The following is a 17144-nucleotide window of genomic DNA, read 5'->3' on the forward strand; positions in this document are numbered from 1 at the left end:
TATTTGTTGATGTAGATGGAAAGAATTGGCTAGATGAATTTTAATCCAGAAGATATGGTTAGACGAATAGATGGAAAGAATTGCATAGCTACCGGAGCTAATTCTGGAATCAGTTATGCCACTGTGTAAGGTCTTGCATCGAGGTATTTTATCTTATTAAAAAAGTTGTAATTTTTCTTAATAATCTATAATTGACAAAAAAGGATTTTTAATAACACTGACAAGAGAGTATTATGTTTGAATTTGAGAGTATAATGTTCGATTAATTTTCTTGGACATACAGTATTTTGCATGGATTCTCAAATGTTTCATTTTTTTATTGTTTTGAATATGATACCAGAGGAGCAATTGTACACATGGTTTGTCGAAATAAGGCAAGAGGGGAAGAAGGGGGGTCTCTCAAATTCAGTCGAGCACCAGTAACCAAACCAAAATGTTCACTTGGAGGTACGGTTTTCGGCTTTTTCTTTATCTTTATGGTACTCACGCATCGTAAGGAGTCTACTTTTGGCTTTAAGCCTGGAATGGATTATTAGATGTAAACATTGTTACTTTAGGACATAAAGACTAGATATTAGATGTACTAGATTGGTAAGGGGTTTGTGTTGGAATCGATTTCTTTTCAATACGGGTCGATTGATTTGACCCACTAACATAACTTAACATAACAAAACTATGAGTTCAGAATTCATGCGAATGAGGAGGAACTCGATATGGAAGGAACACTCAAACATGGTGTCCTTTTCTTAATGCCACATGTCCTTTTCTTAAACCATTTTTATTTGATGTGGCATCTCTCTTTGAGGAGATAATTGGTACATGGGCGGCAAAATCATTTCCCCTCTCTCCTCATTATCTTCCTTCTCCTTATTTCAAGACAGATCCGATTTTGAAATCGTTTCTTAAAAAAAAAAAAAACTTCTCCAACACTATTCATCTTATTCTATGATTCATCTTATCCTCCAATCCATCACCATCTTCTACTGAACACACACTGGCAATCATAATCGATGAAGGAAATGTGGGGCGGCGGTGGTGCAGATCTGGCCAGAATTCACAAACCGAAATTAAGGTTCTCACACCATCAAAAGGGTTCTCAAAATTGTTTCGTTAACAAATCTAATCTGCATCCATGGCTAGCCAGAGCATCCATGGCTATCTTCTTGAAGTCACAGGTACGACAATTACTTCGTTATTTCTCCATGGCGAGTCAGAGCATTAACCAGATACATGACCTAATTTCTTTATTTAAATCTAATATTTGCGTGATTTGATCAGATACATGAATTAATTTCTGTATTCCCCAAATTGATGTGCGTTTTGTTCAGATAAATGTCCTAATTTCATTTTTTTCGAATGGAAGAATTTCACTTGGTGATGTTTTTTCTTTCTACCACACAACTTCGTTTTGAAGAAGAGCTAAAGGATCAGGTGAGTTTACACATTTTTTTATGTAAAACCATCATTTTATCATATATTTTTTAAGAGATATGTTAGTTAACTTTGATATGCCTTATCCTCTAATTGATGATATGCGGATTTTCTAGAAATTAGCATACATGCATGTGTGAAAGAGATTGAAGTTGAATAGTATCGATCTAGCTGCTCAATTTAGGTATTGTACTTTGATATGTGAGATATCAAATTCTTAGAATAAGGGGATATTTGTTGATGTAGATGGAAAGAATTGGCTAGATGAATTTTAATCCAGAAGATATGGTTAGACGAATAGATGGAAAGAATTGCATAGTTACCGGAGCAAATTTAATCCAATTACTACTAAATAGATAGTGGCAAGTGGGTATCGAACACAGGGAGTTTGTGGAATATGTGTTATTTAGAAGTGTATCTAAGTTAACTAAGATTAAACTAATTGCAATAAAAATAAATTCAAGAGTTGGTTTGATTGATTGAGTTTTAAAAACTAAATTACTATTCTAATTTGCAAAATGAAAGTTTTGGTTTGTAAACAATTTAGAGACAAATGACCATCTTTAGTTTCCGGTTTGCTTCGACGTTTATGCTATCATTCCACTAGAAAGAACTACATAGACATAGTTCATGTGTGATCAATTACAGTGATGAAAGGGAACTAAGTACTCAGATTCATAGAACGTGAGGTTGTTACCCGATGATCAATTAACCCTTACCCAAGCCTAACTATACCCATGATATCTCGATTGCCAACAACACCAAGAACGTATGGTTTCTAATTAGTTTAACATAAGAATCAACAATTTACTAGCAATCAATCACACACCATAACAAGCAATTCAATAAAGACAAAGTTTGTTATTCTAGAAATAAGGAATTCAAGCACAATTGTCTCTACAAACCTTCAACTAAAGATGACCATAAAGAGTTTAGCCATCCATGACTTGGACAATCATCATCACATACATATCAATGTTCATAGGAATTAAAAACACTAACAAGATGTTTAGAAATTGTTTCAAGCTCTCCAGAACACCCAAAATTCGTCTCCAAAGTGTATGTAACCGAATGGGAATGATTGGACTTGAAAGGGCATCATAAATCCGCATTAAAAGGTGGAAGTTACACATTTACGTAGGTCAGCGCCGTAAGCTACGGTGGCCACCGTAGCTTACGGTGGCTTGGAATGGCTTACGGTGACTATAAACTGTCATACGGTGACAAAAAGTGCCAGTGAGCGCCGTAAGCTACGCCAATGGCCGTAGCTTACGGCAGGCTTCAGCCTGAAAACTTGTTTTCAGCATAACTTTTTCGTTTCAACTCCGTTTTCTTCACCGTTTTCGCCTACGTTCTCGTAATTTCGTCCTCTATCATGCTATCCTCTTAATTCTTCAATTCCAAAAATTGATTTTTTCATTTATTCTCCGTGTTCCTTCCATTTTAAGTTCCACTTGCACCTGCACGTCCAAACAACTAGTAGTTACCAAGTTCAAACAATTAAACGTGTAAAGCATGGGATTTTAATCTTTTTAAGGCACTTATGGGTTGTCCTACGGATCACCCGTCACATCCCCACACTTACCCGTTGTTTGTCCCAAGCAACTCATTCACTAACCATTTCAAAACCACAAGCGATCAACATGCAAACCAAGCTAAAATGTACCGTCCTTTTACTAACTTTTTATCATACCACAAGACACACCCCTCACAACAACTCTCGGTGACAAGTAATATTAGCAACATTATGCTAACACGCTCAATGCAAGTGTGTGATTGTGCGACAATAAGCTTGTATACAAATCAAGTTTCTTCCTATCAAATACCTAGCATGCTTATGAATCAAAAAAGACTTACGGGTTATAACGGGGCTATGTGTAAAGGTAGGAAAATGGTGGGATATCTATGCAAGAGCTAATTGATTTGACCCGGTTTTTATTTCTACTACTAAACAGAGCAAACATCAACTATATACACAACTTCTCAACATTCTCAACTACTATTGCAATTAAATACTTCTTTTTTTTTGTATTTTTCTCATAGTTTTCTCTTTCTTTTTTTTTCTTTCTTTTTTTTCATTTTTTTCATAACACATAAAACTCAACAATATATACAAGAACATCAACAATCACAAACTAAATTCCTAAACCGGGTCATCTCAATAGGTAAAGTTTTGTAGGAAGTAGGTTTGGGTCACAACCGAATGGTATAAGGCTCAAACATGGCTTTCTAAAGACCAAACCCCCACCCCTTACAATACCAAGCTCAAATATATAAAGTATGAGGTCCAACCCACCAATCCCACACTCTTCACACATCTAGACGAGGCTTCCTAAAAGTCCCCTATCATTTCCAAAAGCATGCTAACTCTAGGATTTAACAAGTATTCACACACAAGTTCTATTAACACAATACACACACCGCCACTCAAAACAAGGAACTATCTATAATAATCATATGTGGCTCAAATTCTCACCAAGAAAAGACTAGGAATGGGTATTGGTGTGTCAAATGGAACAACATCAAGTTTTCAAATTTTGACAATTTTCGCTTGGCTTCACAAAAATTTTTTAATTTCTCAAAAATTTCCCCCATCCCCACACTTGGGATACATTGTCCCAATGTATGGTTTTGAGGGGAAGATCACTTTTACCCAAAAACATTAGCTTTCGCTAATACTCTCAAACCCCAAATTTCTTTTTGTTTTTTTTATTCTATATATATAAATATTTTGCTTACTAAAACACCACCAACTTTCACAACCCATCAAACAAACACATCAAAACACCACCCAACCGCCCAACCATAAACTTAAACATGAATATATACAAAGTTGCACAAGATGAGAACAAGACACGGCCTGATTAGTAAATCAGCAGTGTTGGTAGTGATGCAGCTGCGGTAATCGAAGCGGTTCAAAGACATCTCTTAGATTCGCCGATATCTCAACAGGGATGTTGCCAAACATCCCCACACTTGAATCATTGCATCCGCGAGAGTTGAAACGTAATAACCTGCCAACACACAAACACAACACCAAAACAAAACCAAACAAAGTAAAACAAAACAAAACAAAACACAAATACAATACTCTACATCCTCGGGCTGCCTCCCGAGAGCGCTAAGATTAAAGGTCTTCAGCCAGACCATACCTGATATGCGTTATGGTGGTCTTAATGCACACTTACCCGCAGCATTTCCAACAAATGCCCGGAAATTTACATGCCATCTCCATAGATTTGTCAGTATATTTGGCATGTTAAAGCTGCTCCTGCGGGCTTTGCTAGTCCACTTCATGACATATACCTTAATGTCTGGTAGTTTCAGCTTTCTCATCTTATTCCTCGAAACCTCTTCCCCACACTTGTTAATTTGAATCATTGATATGGGAAGAGTTTCGGTACACATATCCATCTCATCAGCCTGCTCTACCTCATAATCTGCACACATCATCTGATCTACAAGTGACTCTTCATCAGATAAAGGACTCATTAGTGTGGTATTATCCTCCACAACCTCCTCCTTCATGTGAGAATAATCTCTAATATCGTCAGGTAATGGTGAGAGGCGTTCTTCTATCTCTATCTTCAATTTTAAAGTATGACACTTAGAAACTAAGCAGCTGATTCGGTCTTCATCGGACAGGTTGGGTGTTGCTAAATATTGCTCGAGTTTGGACAAAGTTACTTCCAATACAGCAAGCTCTTTCTCCTCCTCGGTCTCATAAACATAAACACCCTTGGGCTCAGAATATTCTTCGGGATGATATTGTCGATATCCCTGATACGGTCTATAGATGCGCGCTTCCATCATCTTTTTATTCCAATACTTTTGGGTTTTCTGAATACACTGTGCACACATCATAATCATAAGTGTGATCGCGACCGCAACAAAAACATAGACTATCCATCCTTGCCTCATAATAAACTTCCTCGTCCCGATCGTATCCATATGAATAATAGTCATCCTCCATTTCTGATTCATAATCGTCAACGTATGATGGAGGTGGAAGCTGTGAAACATAAGACACCGGTTTTCCATGTGCCCTCCTGTAGTGAGCCTCGTGGCAACCAATACATGGATGTCGTGGACCCCCGCACAATCTACACATAAATAAGCTGAAATTTGTGTAATGCCCTGTCATCCTGCACAACATAACTCAACTACCAAGTGTAAATCATGAACAAAAAAGAAATCTTTTTGGTTTTTTTTTATTTTTTTTTAAACTAATACACAAGATAACACACGTTGCGCACTACTCCCCGGCAACGGCGCCAAAATTTGACGTGATGTCGTGGTCACAATCAAATTTTGTCCAATTACTACTAAATAGATAGTGGCAAGTGGGTATCGAACACAGGGAGTTTGTGGAATATGTGTTATTTAGAAGTGTATCTAAGTTAACTAAGATTAAACTAATTGCAATAAAAATAAATTCAAGAGTTGGTTTGATTGATTGAGTTTTAAAAACTAAATTACTATTCTAATTTGCAAAATGAAAGTTTTGGTTTGTAAACAATTTAGAGACAAATGACCATCTTTAGTTTCCGGTTTGCTTCGACGTTTATGCTATCATTCCACTAGAAAGAACTACATAGACATAGTTCATGTGTGATCAATTACAGTGATGAAAGGGAACTAAGTACTCAGATTCCTAGAACGTGAGGTTGTTACCCGATGATCAATTAACCCTTACCCAAGCCTAACTATACCCATGATATCTCGATTGCCAACGACACCAAGAACGTATGGTTTCTAATTAGTTTAACATAAGAATCAACAATTTACTAGCAATCAATCACACACCATAACAAGCAATTCAATAAAGACAAAGTTTGTTATTCTAGAAATAAGGAATTCAAGCACAATTGTCTCTACAAACCTTCAACTAAAGATGACCATAAAGAGTTTAGCCATCCATGACTTGGACAATCATCATCACATACATATCAATGTTCATAGGAATTAAAAACACTAACAAGATGTTTAGAAATTGTTTCAAGCTCTCCAGAACACCCAAAATTCGTCTCCAAAGTGTATGTAACCGAATGGGAATGATTGGACTTGAAAGGGCATCATAAATCCGCATTAAAAGGTGGAAGTTACACATTTACGTAGGTCAGCGCCGTAAGCTACGGTGGCCACCGTAGCTTACGGTGGCTTGGAATGGCTTACGGTGGCTATAAACTGTCATACGGTGACAAAAAGTGCCAGTGAGCGCCGTAAGCTACGCCAATGGCCGTAGCTTACGGCAGGCTTCAGCCTGAAAACTTGTTTTCAGCATAACTTTTTCGTTTCAACTCCGTTTTCTTCACCGTTTTCGCCTACGTTCTCGTAATTTCGTCCTCTATCATGCTATCCTCTTAATTCTTCAATTCCAAAAATTGACATACAGTATTTTGCATGGATTCTCAAATGTTTCATTTTTTTTATTGTTTTGAATATGATACCAGAGTAGCAGTTGTATACATTGTTTGTCGAAATAAGGCAAGAGGGGAGGAATGGGGGTCTCTCAAATTCAGTCGAGCACCAGTAACCAAACCAAAATGTTCACTTGGAGGTACAGTTTTCGGCTTTTTCTTTATCTTTATGGTACTCACGCATCGTAAGGAGTCTACTTTTGGCTTTAAGCCTGGAATGGATTATTAGATGTAAACATTGTTACTTTAGGACATAAAGACTAGATATTAGATGTGACTAGATTGGTAAGGGGTTTGTGTTGGAATCGATTTCTTTTCAATACGGGTCGGTTGATTTGACCCACTAACATAACTTAACATAACAAAACTATGAGTTTAGAATTCATGCGAATGAGGAGGAACTCGATATGGAAGGAACACTCAAACATGGTGTAATGGTCTACCCGACTGGTTACAAGTTCTAAACTGGGCTGAACCATAAAAACATCAAAATTGTAAGGTCGAGTTTGCTACGTGTTATCTAAATACTTTGCCGCATTCTACTTGCTTTCACTCCACGTGTGTATATCTTAGGAAAGAGAGAAACAAATTTGTTGCCAACTAGGTGTCTTTCTTCGGATTTTTGTTCTGCAACTTCATCGCCATTGAGATTAGAGACAGAGATCTGGAACATCTCTGCTCCTTACAGTTCCGTCGATGATGATATCTCGGCCAGATTAGAGCTGGGATCATAGCCTAAAGAGAGGGTTTACGTCTTTCTTCGCTTCATCATTCAGGATTTCATTGGTTCGTTGCCCATTATTCTTTGGTTACGTGTTCGTTCTTTTTTTGTAGAGCCCTAACGGTATTTACCTTTGTTTGGTTCATGGTTTCTGTTTGCAGCAATGGTGGCTTTCAATTGATTTTTTTTGGCTAAAAATTGCAGATTCCCATGATTAATTTCAAGGGTACGTTTGTTTATAGTTTATACATCATATAATGCTTACCTTTTTGTTATGTATGTATGCATATATCAAAATATGTGATGTATATGGGATTTGAAAATAATATTAGGGGTTCTGGGCTTACTTCTGTGTGCTTTTGGTTTACATTGACCTGTAATACTTCATGTCATGGGTAAGCTTTACTTCTTCCGTAAGGAGTAAGGCGAGTATCGTGTTGTCAAAAGATATGTGGTTCATGAGATTTAATTTAATTTTGTTCAAAATTTTACTGTACAATGTATAAAGAACCTAGAAGTTGTTTGTTTATACACCTTTACGGCTGTGATGTTGCTCTGACATTTGGCGTGGCAACTTATGTTGCAGCCATGTCAGATCTAAGCCTTTTAGATTTTTGACTCGATGATAGAAGCTTATGGTCCATTAATACATCAAACTGGAACATCCTCTCTTTAACTTTATATCATATTCATATATCAATCTCTACACAATATATTAGATGGCATGCCTGAGGATACAAGAACAATTGTAATTAATAATTACAGTTTTGATGAGACCTATTCCTAATTTAGCATTATTACTGGTTTAAGTCATCTTCATTGTGTGGCAGGTTAAATGGAAGGACTTAATAAATTCACCATAAATCTTCTTTCAGCTAGCTATAACTGGTAAAGCTTATTGTGCTTTTGCCAGGTTGACTTAGGAGCTTCTAAGGCGTTGTTTGAGATATAAAGATTGTAAAAAGGTAACCCAATTTGACCTACCCGTTGATAAGTAAATAGCTGATATCGGTCTTTACTATTTTGATTTACTTTTTAAAGTTTTTTTTCAACTGATTTACTCTGCTTATGTTTTAGATATGTTGGTTCCTATGTAAAAGCATATGCTTTCACTCCCAGTAGATATACCCAATCTTTTTGCTAATAAATATCATAATTTTGTTAAGGCATGACCGCATGAGTGATCTACTGTCTCCAATATTATTTGAAGGATGAATCAGAAGCATTCTAGTGTTTTGTTTCTCTATTGGAACGACTTGGGCCAAATTCAACCATGATCAGATTGGCATGCACTCTCAACTGTTTGCACTGTCCAAGGTCCTTTCTCTATCTCTCCCTCCCACTGTGTGTGTGTGTTTTTTTATTAGCACATTTACATCGTATGTCACATGCATTGTTTGTCAAAACAAGAAGATAGAGGTGATTGTTTTGACCTCAATTTGGGTAAAAATATTATTTTTAGCTAAAACAAAAATGAATGAAATGAATTGAAAATCACCTGAAGTCATTCAAAGTGCATAAAATAGCCTTTCTTGCTAGGTGTTTATTTGGTTTTGAAGAACCGTTGAAGGTCTGAGCCACTTGCACATTTAAATGGCTGATGGTATATGCGAAATTCATGGTCAGCTTTAGTAAGATCGACTTTTGCACTAAAATAATTCATACGGCTGAATAATGCAAACTACTACAATAGTTCCCCACAATATCATTAGTGATTCAGACAAGATTAAACCAAAAACGCATCATATTAATCCAGCACATACTTATATCTATGAGATTTGACCCGAAGCGATTTGACGCTCACCCAACCAGCTCTTACAACATATGTAAAAACTGGCAGTACCTCATGGGTTAATAACGGCAGACCAAAACCTATTGGTAAGCTACAAATACCACTTAAGCATTCATCTAAACAATAAAAAATGGTAAGTTTATGCAGTTATCCAGTACAGTAGTTTGTTGCTTTGTAATGAGAACTAATACACTTTCATGAATTTGATTATGCAAGGTACGAGCTTTGTAATGAGAACTAATACACTTTCATGAATTTGATTATGTGGGTACGAGAGCAAATGAACCAGATGTAGCCGATTACATTCGTTGAACCATATGTAATAACTTGCTGAGTTTAATCATTCTTTGTAGGTTATATCTAAGTTTTTTACTTCAAAACTGAGCAATTTATATGTGAAGGAAAAAGCTATTATTACGGATGGGCAAATGGTACCGGTTCGGAACCGGTACCGAATTTTCAGAGCCGACTCGATTTTCGGTAATGACATTTTACGTTTTCGGTATCGGTTCAGTACCGGTATTTACCATATAACGCTCCGCTCCGTACTGGTACCCATTTTTTGGGATTTTCGGTACCGGTTGGTACCGAGCTTATCCCGTGCTTTATTGTGTTGCATACTCAAGTAGTAGTACAACTAATGATGGTGTTTGAATGTTTCGTATTCAAAGGATTGTTGCGAAAGTCTTTGATTAATCTTTCCATTGGATTTCAAGTAGTAGTACCGCTAGGCGAATCGTTAAATTTGGGAGGACGTATATTGTGAGACCAAAAGCAACCAACAAGCAACCATAGTTTGGTGCATTGTCTACACGATAACGGTTCGATATTACGTTTTAAAAATTATCTTTTTGGGTCGTGTTATAATTAACAAAAAATATTGACACCTTTTGTTATTGCAGTTGGTCACAACTTCTGTACAACCTTTCTCTTCCAATGTAAGCGTACATTTTTTGGCTCTCCAAATTTCACTAAAGTGGCATTTTAATAACACTTTAATATGTTGCATTTTGCAGATTAAATGGATATGTCTTACTGCTCCTACGCGCCTCGTGACCGTGCTAGGGGGATTCTCTTGCTCCATGTGACACGCAACTTATTTTTTGTAATATCTTAGCTCTGAGAAGTTGGCCTTTTGCTTTGTTAAGGCGTTTGATATGTAGTTGACTAAGATTATATCAGGACTTAATGCTTTAACAAGCTTTGTTTTTCAAAGGACCAGGCCTAAACAAGTTGGCTTAGCAGTTATGACTAGATCCATTTTTGTCTATATCCTTTCTAGATGTTCTTAGTAAGGGTGCAATATCAACATTTTTTTCTTTTTAAATCTTAAAATATTTTAGTTCTTTTTTACATATATTTTTTTTATACATTCTATACTATCTTAAAAGACAAAGTCGGTGTGGTTTCCCATCGGCTTTGCCTCCTGGTCCCTGCTTTTGATTTTGCACTTTGATCTTTTTAGTTTTGTTTTTTTTCGTCCTTTTCTAGGTAATACACTAATCCTCATTTATTACACCAGCATTCTTTCTCTATTCAACCACCACCGCAAACCACCATCATAGATCCATCTCTCTACATAACGACCATCACAACACTGCTGTCGCGCCAACATCACATAATCATCTCCTTCACTTTCTATATTTCACTGTAAAAAATCAACTCCTCTCTCTTGATCCATTTCACATTCATTCTTTGCTTCCCCCCTTTAAATCATGAGATCCCCAATTGCTAATAATAAAACGAAGCGGTAATAGGAGGTCCCGATTGTTAAATAGAAACGGAACTTTAATTAAACGCCAACAAACTAAAACGACTACCGATGGCTTACTCATAAATATGACTCGCGCTCGTGATCTGAACCGAAGATATCTGGATTTGAACGGGACCTAAAACCTTGATGTCGTCATCGGAACCCTAGAATCGCCTTTGTCGGTTAGGTGGTTTTGTTGTGGTGGCGGTGACGGTGGCAGTGGTGGTTTTTGTGATGGCGGTGTTGTGTTCGGAGACGACAACGGGTAAGAAGGTTGTGTTATGGGGTGGTGGCAGTGTTATGACCATCCGCTCTTAAATCGGGTTCTTAAAGCCACTATTGTTTACTGTGACAACATCTCAGCAGTGTACCTACGTGATCATAGGTTTGTTTCATGTACTCATTTATCTATACTTTTTAATTTCAGTATCATTTTTATACGTTTATATTGAAAATTCCTTTCATTACAAAGTTCATCTCAATGCCAGTAGATATTATATGTTTGTGTTAAGCCACCCGCGAAACTCGCGGGTTCTTAAACTAGTTAGGTAATAGATAAATACAAAAGATACAAACTAATAATCTCCTAATATAAAGTATATCTCCTAATCTCTTAATAATAATAATAATATATTCGCTATTAATACACCCCCTCAGTCTGAGCGGAAGAAGACTGGATGCACAGGCTGGACTTGAAACGATAAAACAGTTGACGTGGCAACCCTTTTGTAAAAATATGAGCATACTGGTAATCAGCAGGAATGTGTAGGACCCGAACTGCGCCAATTCTGACCTTTTCGCGTACGAAAACAATATCCAATTCCACATGTTTTGTACGTTGGTGCTGTACTGGGTTCTCGGATAAGTACACTGCTGAGATGTTGTCACAGTAAACAATAGTGGCTTTACGAGTTGGGACATGTAATTCAGTCAATAAGTTTCTCAACCAACTCGTTTCAGCAACGGCATTAGCTACACCGCGGTATTCTGCTTCAGCACTAGATCAAGAAATAGTAGCTTGCCGCTTAGAGGACCATGAGACAATGTTATCTCCAAGAAAAACACAATAGCCCGATGTGGATCTCCTGGAGTCCGGGCAACCCCCCCAGTCTGCATCTGAATAGGCAGTAAGTGCACAAGACTTGGAGGGACGAATAAGCAAACCTTGATCACTCGTGCCTTTTAAATAACGTAATATACGCTTCAAAAACTGAAAATGATGTTCACAAGGATCGTGCATGAAAAGGCAAACCTGTTGGACCGCGTAGGTTATGTCAGGGCGTGTAAAAGTGAGATATTGCAGTGCACCAGCTAGACTGCGGTATAAAGAACTATCTGAAATAGGACCTGATGAAGCACTTAACTTGGAAGACGTATCCACAGGGGTTGCACAAGGCTTACAATTAGTCATATTAGCTCGAGCAATGATGTCATGTGTGTAGTGTTCCTGTGAAAGGAATAAGCCATCTTGTTTACGAGTAACATTGATTCCCAAAAACTGATGTAAAGAGCCTAGGTCCATCATAGCAAATTCATCGGTGATGGCGTGTTTAATGACCACTTCGATGATTTCTTCAGGGACCTCTTCCTTTTGGAGCTTTTGGATGAGTGGGTCCATGACTGCTTCTTTTGGGATGGAGGTGTTTGGGTTGTAGGAGTTATCTTTCTTGCTTGCCATTAAATAGGCAACATCATCTGGGGGAGAATCCTTAAGGATCTTTTCTTTATTTCCTTGAATTGTTGTGCAGGATTCTTGAAGACTGGGTTTCTCCTGTGATGATGAGTTTCTGGGTTGCTTCTTCTGTTTACTCCCTGTTGCTGGCTTCGTGTGATTGGCTTCACGCCTTTCACGCCCTGATGGTTTTCCTGTTTCCTTTTTGACCCATATGACCTCTTTTGTCTTTTTGCCTTTCTTCCTTAGTAAGCTTCCTTTGTGACCACTCGTTATTTCTTCACGTGAGTCTGACTCTTCATCTTTGCTTTTCTGACTGATTCCTTTGTCTGCGACAGGAATCTGCTTTTGCTTTTGCCTTGTAGCCTCTTTTGCTTTTTTGAGCTGAGCTGGAAGATTCCTTTTGGGTGATAGAGTACACTTTTCTTTGAACTGTTCGGACATAGAATCTTCCACGTGATCTTTCAGGCTGGGGTACTGTTTGTTGTTTTGTGATTTTTGGATTTTCTGAAACATTGCCGCCGTTAGTGACTGGCCGCAGGGGTCACCGTAATCATCTTGGGGACCTTCTTCCATCATGTAGATCTGTAGTGGTTCTTCTTCAGATTCAGATGTTTCACTTGTTTCTGATTCCTCAAAGGAGCTATAGGAAATGGTGCATATCATCCTTTTCCCTGGCTCGTCATCTAAAGAGTATAAGGAATCGATATCAGAAACATCCACCGGTTCTACTTTGTTGATGGCTTCAAGAAGGGCTTAGGTCTTTCTTGTGTTTTTGCAGTCCTTTGCAAAGTGACCTTCTTTGTTACAGACATAGCACCGATTAGTGTTCCGACCTCTTTTTGATTTTTTGTTGAGAAACTTCCATCTTCTTTGAGAGTTGTGTTTGCCTGACCTTGAATAGTAATCACCGGACTTCTTGAAATGACAATCCTGGACTTCTTGTGAGGCTTTGAACAACTGCATGATGAATCATCTTTGCATTTTATCTTTAAGTGTTTATCATTGCACGCGGACCCGAGTCTTCTTCCAGTTTTTTCGAATTCAACCAAAAACTGTTTCTGGTTGCATAACTTTGTCAGAGCATTCTTGATGAGTTGGTAAAGGCCACCAAGGGAGGCTTGAGCAACCGTCATGCTCTTGGCTTCTAAGGCTCTGTAAGCTTCATTTGCGAGAGACTCTGGGAAGGAATTTAGAAACACTTGTTTAAGATTTACATCATCAATGCCTTGGAGACAGTAAAATCTCTCAGACATTCTGTTGTAATGCTTTTCGAGGTCTTTTGGACGGAAGGAACAACATTTCATTTTTAAGAACTCTTCTCGGGCTCGAATTGTATGATCAACAGGATTTCCAATGAATTCATAATAGATGTTGTTTATGAATTCTTCTGGAGTTTTGCTGTTTAGAATATTCGTTTGTCTGTATTCACCAAGGCTTACGTACCAATCCCGAAGTCGTCCTTGACATCTTGCCAAGAACCGTTTGATGACCATGTCGATGCTATAGTACTAGAGCTCTGCTGTGCACCAGGTCAGCATCTCAATGCTTCGGTCTCGCCATTTTGTTGGGAGGACGTCATCAAAGGTGAACTGTTGCTTTGAGTCTGTGTTTGGAGAAGCCCTTTCGGTTGTCTGAGGCGATGTTTGGGAGGCTTCATCTTCAACGTCAGAAACATAGACCCTTTCAGTGGTGTCCTCATTCATGAACAGATGCTCAAATTCATCTGTTGGAGGTACCTCTTCATAGGATTGGGGGGTGGAGCTTTCCTCAGAGACTGATGATGCATCATCACATGTCAGAGGAGCTATCACCGGGGCCACCATCGGTACGCTTTCTTTGCTTGTCTTGGTCAAGGCTTGCAAGAACGAGGAGATGCCATTTTCTCTGTTAGGCAATTTCTCCGGAGCTTTTGTGGAGGTCATCATCATGACATTATCACTCATGTCATGTTTGCTTCCTGATGGCTCTTTTCCTCTGCCTGAGGATGTTGCTTTGCTAGTACTTTCAGAGGATGTGCTTCGTGTTGACGAAGCTTTCCTAGCCTTGATCTTTGCTTGTTCCTTTGACCAGAGGTTTAAGGATGGGGAGCTATGCAGGAATGAGGATGTTGGCAGTGGTTGAGGATCAAAGGATGTTCGCACAAACGGCGTTGTTGGTAGTCTCCATGGATCATCAGAATAGGTGGAAACCCTTTGCTGCTTGTGTTGTCTCTCAAGATCTGCAAGTTGAGCCTTGAGGAATTTCATTTCGGCTTCCTTTTGCTGGAGACCTTGTGGAAGTTGTGGTCCTGAGGAGTTTTGAACTAGCTGGAGGAGTTCATGATGTAGCTCAAGTATTTTGGCTTTGACCTCAAAGATGATACCTTCTAGCTCTTGAACTCTGCTTGTCAGATTTTCATGAGCCCTTGCGATATTGTTTTGTTGAGCTAAGATGGCGTTGAGAGCCTTGTTTTGGGCAACAACATTTTCACTTTGCCAATTCAGAGTGGCTTCAGCAGCTGTTATTGACTCAGGAACACCGGTTGCACCAACGGTTGTTGGGTTCTTGACTTTCCAGCTATGTTTGGTTTTTTGTTGGGTATCCTCGAAAGAGGTTAAGGGTGGAAACTCAACTTGGTATCCTGGGGAGGAAGGAAACGGAGGTGTTGTTCCGAGCATACAACACTCATCTACCTGGGTAGGTGGATGTCTCAGTCTGGAGGGTTGTGTCTGTTTGGGTTTTGGTTTTGAATCACCATACAGGACATAGTAGTCAAACTTTCCTGATGGTTCTCCAAGCAGACCAACATTTGGATCTCCAGCCTCATATCTTTTCTTCAGGGCATTTTGGGATCCCTTTTTCTTTTTCCTTTTGGTTTCCTCCTTGTACTCAAGTTCGTATGCTTCGTCCAGGCATTCCTGGCAGTCACATACATCGAACGGGAAGTGTGGTTCCTCTGCCGGTTGCAACATACTTATCGTAGAGAAAATTTCTCTTCGATCTTGTCTTGCAAATCTGACCTCAACTTGTCCATCCTGGTGGCGGACAAAGTCAAGGGTTGTGGTTGTCTGAACCGGTGCTTGGTGGATCTGTTCGTAATTGGTTATCCATTTTTCAGGCAGAAGCCTTGTAAGTTCTTCTCTGGATAACTGTTTTGGAACATATGTGCAGGTTGGTGTGGCGTTGGAGTCGATGTCTATGAGTAGAGCATCGCCAGAGTTTTCCTGCGATCCGGGAACCGTGATGTCCAAACAGTGGTTTTGGACACGATATGCCATCTGGTAATGAAACGTGGCCTGAAAGGTATTGACCTGTGGCGTACCACCGATCTGGATCTGGGCTTTCAAGGCTGTTAGCAACGAAGGATCATTGAGAGGCATATTGAAGTTGGGATAGAAGGTGACGAAGACTGTTCCCGCGTTTAACGTGGTCTGGATGGTACCTATGCAGGCATGCTGGTACTCCACGAATCTAGTATCGACTAGGGCGATACGAGAGAACGCAGGTAGTCCCTTTCTTCCATGGAAGGTTAGGGCTAGTCTTATTGCACCGAAGTGGATATGTGTATATCCTTGGGATAGACAGATCCTTGGAAGATCTGAGGGGAGAGAGAGAGGGACGAGGTGTTCAGAGGTTGTTGCTGGGAGTTGGTGTGAATCAAACTTGGAAGTTTGCACAAACTCTTTTACAACTGGGTTTGACACAAAACCGACTAATTGTTTTACTTTTTTGGAGAGGGAATTTTGGGGTTTTTTGAAGACACTATAAGGGTTGACTAAGGGTAGACTCGTAATAGGGACTTTAGATTCATCAGAGATATAAGAGATCTCATATAACTGATCAATCTTTGACGCAGACGACCGACGGAAACTGGAATTTGACCGGGAAAGACCCTGATCTGGATTCATATCTGGGTTTAGACTTCTAACACTTCTTATCTTTATCCTCAAGCCCGTACTTTGAGGAAATTACCGCGGACCCTTCCGACTTACGACTCACCTAACTAGCTTCTTTTGGACTCAAGATAAGAACTACAGCGTGTCGGACCAGACTGACAAGACCTTGTAAGGTTAGTTTTCAGTTGTTGAGAGATCAGCGCAAAGTCTGCAGTCAACAGAGCTTACTAATCAAACCTTAGAAAGGGATGGCAGGAGCGCTATGGCTCTGATACCAGATTTTCATGTGACACGCAACTTATTTTTTGTAATATCTTAGCTCTGAGAAGTTGGCCTTTTGCTTTGTTAAGGCGTTTGATATGTAGTTGACTGAGATTATATCAGGACTTAATGCTTTAACAAGCTTTGTTTTTCAAAGGACCAGGCCTAAACAAGTTGGCTTAGCAGTTATGACTAGATCCATTTTTGTCTATATCC

The sequence above is a fragment of the Helianthus annuus genome, chromosome 9, assembly GCF_002127325.2.
Source record: "Helianthus annuus cultivar XRQ/B chromosome 9, HanXRQr2.0-SUNRISE, whole genome shotgun sequence".
Lineage (NCBI taxonomy): Eukaryota > Viridiplantae > Streptophyta > Magnoliopsida > Asterales > Asteraceae > Helianthus > Helianthus annuus.